Source organism: Triticum dicoccoides, chromosome 7A (assembly GCF_002162155.2).
Source record: "Triticum dicoccoides isolate Atlit2015 ecotype Zavitan chromosome 7A, WEW_v2.0, whole genome shotgun sequence".
Lineage (NCBI taxonomy): Eukaryota > Viridiplantae > Streptophyta > Magnoliopsida > Poales > Poaceae > Triticum > Triticum dicoccoides.
Genome location: NC_041392.1, coordinates 620,490,885 through 620,497,504, shown reverse-complemented (window position 1 = coordinate 620,497,504; position 6,620 = coordinate 620,490,885). Strand labels below are relative to the sequence as shown.

Here is a 6,620-nt window from a genome sequence, read left to right as displayed (position 1 = left end):
GGGACTAAAGGGGGGCATTAGTCCCGGGTCGTAGCACCAACCGGGACTAATGCCCCCCTTTAGTCCCGGTTGGTGCCACCAACCGGGACCAAAGGCCTGTGATGCCCGAACCCAAATATTTAGTCTCACCTCGCTAGTTGAGAGGGAGGCGCAACTGTTTATAAGGTGCGGTGCGCCTTCCCTCTCGAGCTCCTCTCTAAAGCAGGCTTTCGGGCCTAACACTGCAATCTGTGCCTGTGGGCCTACTGGGCCTCCCGCGGGCCTGAATCCTGGCCCACGGTAGGGTTTTTAGTCGTATTCAGGCCGTGGGGCCCAGTAGGTGGCACTTTTTTTTTGTTTTTTTGTTTCTACTTAGAACTAAATACTTATAGTTTTGGAGTGATTTCTTTTTTATTTTTGGTCACAAAAATTATAAACTTTCTATTAGTGCCATTAGTTTTAAAATTTGAATAGTTTAAATTTGATTTTTTTTAAATTTGTGTGAATCACTAGTTTATGAATAACTTTACTATAAAAATTGATTTTTGAGTCAATCTTTTTCCTGCTATTTAATATTACTATGTTTTATCATTATACTCAATTTGGTAATTTTAGTTAGTCATAACAAATATTATAAGGGTGAGCCCTATTTTTTTCCAGTTTTTTTGTTTTGTTTTCTGCATTATTTATTTCCTTTTGATTTTTGCTTTATTTTTTAATTCTTTTTTCTTTTAGTTTTAGAAAAATTATAAACTTTTTGTTAGTACCATTAGTTTTCAAATTTGAAAATACTTTTTTAGTTTTTTTGTTTTCTTTGTTGCTTTATTTATTTTATTTTGTTTCTACTTACAACAAAATACTTATTGTTGCTATTTTTATTTTTTATTTCCTGTTTTTTTGTTTTGTTTTCTGTATTATTTATTTTCTTTTGTTTTTTGCTTTATTTTTTAATTCTTTTTGCTTTTAGGTCAGCAAAATTATAAACTTTCTGTTAGTGCCATTAGTTTTAGAAAAAATATAAACTTTCTGTTAGTGCCATTAGTTTTCAAATTTGAATAGTTAAAATTTGAACATAGATGCACCTATAGAGAAAATTCGACCTAAATTCATAGTTTTCAAATGAACTCTGAAAAAGTTGGCATAGCATACTCGTCTGTTACAAATTTGGCATGGTATCATCATAATAGTTGCGGGAGAAAGTCTTCACTTTTTCTTCGCTTGTGTCATTTGCTAATTGCGCTGTAACCATGGATAATCTTCATTGTTTATCAGGATGCTTGGGTCAGCCTTGACATTGAAGGGAGGAATTTCATGAAACTTTTCATAATCTTCAGACATGTCTGTCTTGCTGTCCACTCCCAGGATGTCCCTTTTTCCTGAAAGAACTATGTGGTGCTTTGGCTCATCGTATGATGTATTCGCTTCCTTATCTTTTCTTTTTCTCGGTTTGGTAGACATGTCCTTCACATAGATAACCTGTGCCACATCATTGGCTAGGACGAACGGTTCGTCAGTGTACCCAAGATTTTTCAGATCCACTTTTGTCATTCCGTACTGTGGGTCTACCTGTACCCCGCCGCCTAACAGATTGACCCATTTGCACTTAAACAAAGGGACCTTAAAATTAGGTCCGTAGTCAAGTTCCCATATGTCCACTATGTAACCATAATATGTATCATTTTCGCTCTCGATTGCTGCATCAAAGCGGACATCGCTGTTTTGGTTGGTGCTCTTTTGATCTTGGGCGATCGTGTAAAATGTATTCCCATTTATCTCGTGTCCTTTGTAAGTCAATACAGTCAAAGATGGTCTCCTGAACAACAAGTACAACTCATCACAAACAGTGTTGTCATCTCTGAGACGTGTTTCCAACCAACTGCTGAAAGTCCTGATGTGTTCACATGTAATCCAGTCGTCGCACTGCTCCGGGTGTTTGGAGCACAGACTGTTCTTATATTCATCGACATACGGGGTCACCAAGGTAGAGTTCTATAGAACTGTGTAGTGTGCTTGAGACCAAGAATATCCGTCCCTGCATATTATTGAGTCTCTTCCAAGAGTGCCTTTTCCAGTCAGTCTCCCCTCATACCGCGATTTAGGGAGACCTATCTTGTTAAGGCCAGGAATGAAGTCAACACAAAACCCGATAACATCCTCTGTTTGATGGCCCATGGAGATGCTTCCTTCTGGCCTAGCGCGATTACGGACATATTTCTTTAGGACTCCCATGAACCTCTCAAAGGGGAACATATTGTGTAGAAATACGGGCCCCAGGATGACAATCTCGTCGACTAGATGAACTAGGACGTGCGTCATGATATTGAAGAAGGATGGTGGGAACACCAGCTCGAAACTGACAAGACATTGCGCCACATCACTCCTTAGCCTTGGTACGATTTTTGGATCGATCACCTTCTGCGAGATTGCATTGAGGAATGCACATAGCTTCACAATGGCTAATCAGACGTTTTCCGGTAGAAGTCCCCTCAATGCAACCGGAAGCAGTTGCGTAATAATCACGTGGCAGTCATGAGACTTTAGGTTCTGAAACTTTTTCTCTGGCATATTTATTATTCCCTTTATATTCAACGAGACGCCAGTCGTGACCTTCATACTGAGCAGGCATTCAAAGAAGATTTCTTTCTCTTCTTTCGTAAGAGCGTAGCTGGCAGGACCTTTATACTGCTTTGGAGGCATGCCGTCTTTTTCGTGCAAACATTGAGGTCCTCCCGTGCCTCAGGTGTATCTTTTGTCTTCCCATACACGCCCAAGAAGCCTAGCAGATTCACGCAAAGGTTCTTCATCACGTGCATCACGTCGATTGAGGAGCGGACCTCTAGGTCTTTCCAGTAGGGTAGGTCCCAAAATATAGATTTCTTCTTCCACATGGGTGCGTGTCCCTCAGCGTCATTCGGAACAGCTAGTCCACCGGGACCCTTTCCAAAGATTACGTAGTGTAAATCATTGACCATAGCAAGCACGTGATCACCGGTGCGCATGGCGGGCTTCTTCCGGTGATCTGCCTCGCCTTTGAAATGCTTGCCTTTCTTTCGACATTGATGGTTCGTCGGAAGAAATCGACGATGGCCCAGGTACACATTCTTCCTGTATTTGTCCAGGTATATACTTTCAGTGTCATCTAAATAGTGCGTGCATGCGTGGTATCCTTTGTTTGTCTGTCCTGAAAGGTTACTGAGAGCGGGCCAATCGTTGATGGTCACGAACAGCAACGCCTTAAGGTTAAATTCCTCCTGTCTGTGCTCATCCCACGTACGTACACCGTTTTCATTCCACAGCTGTAAAAGTTCTTCAACTAATGGCCTTAGGTACACATCAATTTCGTTGTCGGGTTGCTTAGGGCCTTGGATGAGAACTGGCATCATAATGAACTTCCGCTTCATGCACATTCAAGGAGGAAGGTTATACATACATAGAGTCACGGGCCAGGTGCTGTGATTGCTGCTCTGCTCCCCGAAAGGATTAATGCCATCCGTGCTTAAAGCAAACCATACATTCCTTGGGTCCTTTGCAAACCCATCCCAGTACTTTCTCTCGATTTTTCTCCACTGCGACCCGTTAACGGGTGCTCTCAACTTCCCATCTTTCTTTCGGTTCTCACTATGCCATCGCATCAACTTGGCATGCTCTTCGTTTTTGAACAGACGTTTCAACCGTGGTATTATAGGAGCATACCACATCACCTTCGCAGGAACCCTCTTCCTGGGGGGCTCGCCGTCAACATCACCAGGGTCATCTCGTCTGATCTTATACCGCAATGCACCGCATACCGGGCATGCGTTCAGATCCTTGTATGCACCGCGGTAAAGGATGCAGTCATTAGGGCATGCATGTATCTTCTCCACCTCCAATCCTAGAGGGCATACGACCTTCTTTGCTGCGTATGTACTGTCGGGCAATTCGTTATCCTTTGGAAGCTTCTTCTTCAATATTTTCAGTAGCTTCTCAAATCCTTTGTCAGCCACAGCATTCTCTGCCTTCCACTGCAGCAATTCCAGTACGGTACCGAGCTTTGTGTTGCCATCTTCGCAATTGGGGTATAACCCTTTTTTGTGATCCTCTAACATGTGATCGAACTTCAGCTTCTCCTTTTGACTAATGCATTGCGTCCTTGCATCGACAATGACCCAGCGGAGATCATCATCATCGGGCAAATCGTCTGGTTCCTCTTGATCTTCAGCAGCTTCACCCGTTGCAGCATCATTGGGCACATCGTCTGGTTCCTCTTGATCTTCACCAGCTCCCTCCGTTGCAGCATCACCGTATTCAGGGGGCACATAGTTGTCATTGTAGTCTTCTTCTTCGTCGTCTTCCATCATAACCCCTATTTCTCCGTGCCTCGTCCAAACATTATAGTGTGGCATGAAACCCTTGTAAAGCAGGTGGGAGTGAAGGATTTTCCGGTTAGAGTAAGACCTTGTATTCCCACATTTAGTGCATGGACAACACATAAAACCATTCTGCTTGTTTGCCTCAGCCGCATCAAGAAACTCATGCACACCCTTAATGTACTCGCGGGTGTGTCTGTCACCGTACATCCATTGCCGGTTCATCTGCGTGCATTATATAATTAAGTGTCCAAATTAATAGAAGTTCATCATCACATTAAAACCAAAGTGCATACATAGTTCTCATCTAACAACATATAGCTCTCCAGAGCATCTAATTAATTAAACCATACATTGAAACTATGTAAAACATTTCAATGCGAAAACAAATGCGATCATAATCGCAACCAAGGTAACAATTGATCCAACGGCATAATGATACCAAGCCTCAGTATGAATGACATATTTTCTAATCTTTCTAATCTTCAAGCGCATTGCATCCATCTTGATCTTGTGATCATCGACGACATCCGCAACATGCAACTCCAATATCATCTTCTCCTCCTCAATTTTTTTTATTTTTTCCTTCAACAAATTGTTTTCTTCTTCAACTAAATTTAACCTTTCGACAATAGGGTCGGTTGGCATTTCCGATTCACATACATCCTAGATAAATAAAATCTATGTCACGTTGGTCGGCATAATTTTCATAAACAATAAATGAACCAATAGTTATAAAGATAATATACATACCACATCCGAATCATAGACAGGACGAGGGCTGACGGGGGCGGATACCAAAACCATCGCACTATATAAGATGCAATAATAAATGTAAGAAAATGATACAAGTATCTATCTAAACATACAAGTAAGAATATTTTTTCTTTCAGAAAGAAGATAAGAACAAGAGGCTCACCACGGTGGTGTCGGTGATGAGATCGGCGCGGGTGATCGACGGCGGTGAAGAGGGGGACGGGGCGTGACGGACCGCTAAATCTAGACAAATCTCGAGGAAAATGGAGTTTGGAGGTCGAGCTTCAAGAGGAGAAAGTTTAAGTAGTGTGGCTCGGGCATTCCATCGAACACCTCATGTGCATAGGAGGTGAGCTAGAGCACCACAAAGCCCTCTCTCCCTCGGCCAGAAAAAGCAGAGCACTATGCTCTGCTCTTGCGCGAGGGGGTATATATAGGCACCTCATTGGTCCCGGTTGGTGACATGAGCCAGGACTAAAGGGGAGCCTTTGGTCCCGGTTCAAACCACCAACCGGAACCAATGGTGGTGGGCTAGGAGCGAGGCCCATTGGTCCCGGTTCAAACCACCAACCGGGACCAATGGTGGTGGGCTAGGAGCGAGGCACATTGGTCCCGGTTCATCCCATCAACCGGGACCAAAAGATCTAGATGAACCGGGACCAATGGCCCACGTGGCCCGGCCGGCCCCCTAGGCTCACGAACCGGGACCAATGCCCACATTGGTCCCGGTTCTAGACTGAACCGGGACTAATGGGCTGACCCGGCCTGGACCAAAGCCCTGTTTTCTACTAGTGTGATTACCCCCGAGTCCCATGAAGATGGCCCCTGTTGTGACCTCCGCAAGGCCGGTGGTGAGGACGAGCGAGGATGGAGCGCTTGCACCTGAGAGCCCCGCGGCAAGGGCGAAGGGCACGGTAAGGCCGTCGGACACGCCCATGATAACGTCCCGCACCACCTCCTCGGCTGTGAAGTGATGCTCCTTGTGGCTGCTGATCAGCTCCTTCTCCAACATCGGCTGCTCCCGTCCCTCGCTGGCGCCGTCCATTGCCTTGATTGCTGGAGCTAGTGAAAGGGCTGGCTAGCTCTACGCGGTTTCAGGGCTTCTGGTTTGTTGGACTGTCGTGACGGGCGTGTGCTTTACACGGCCCACCTGGACCATTCTTATATAGAAGAGCCCCTAGGGAGGGGAACGAGTGGAACCTGGGGTAGGTGCACCCATTTTTTTCAAAAAAATTAGTAATTAAGAAAATGGTCGAAAATCATGATGTAAATTGTTTTGTGTTACGCTCGAGTAAATTGTTTTGCGTACAAAAGACTTTACTGGTGTTGTTGGCGAAAAACAAAATCAACACTATATGAGAGTTAATTACTATATATTCACTCTATATTGTCCTGGAAATTCTGTTTTTCGCCTTAGATTTTTTATGGCAGTTTTCCTTTGTCGAAAGTTTTAAACGAGTATGCCAGTTGGTCAAATTTATTCGAAAATAGTTTCAAAGATTTTTGAATTTTTCGTGAGTTGCTAATTTTCTCAGATTT

At 43.9% G+C, this 6,620-nt stretch overlaps 1 pseudogene; it reads right to left on the bottom strand.

The window, feature by feature from the left end:
* LOC119329240 overlaps nucleotides 1–6,126 on the bottom strand; it is a 19,649-nt pseudogene extending 13,523 nt beyond the window's left edge.
* Nucleotides 6,127–6,620: the final 494 nt, after the last annotated feature.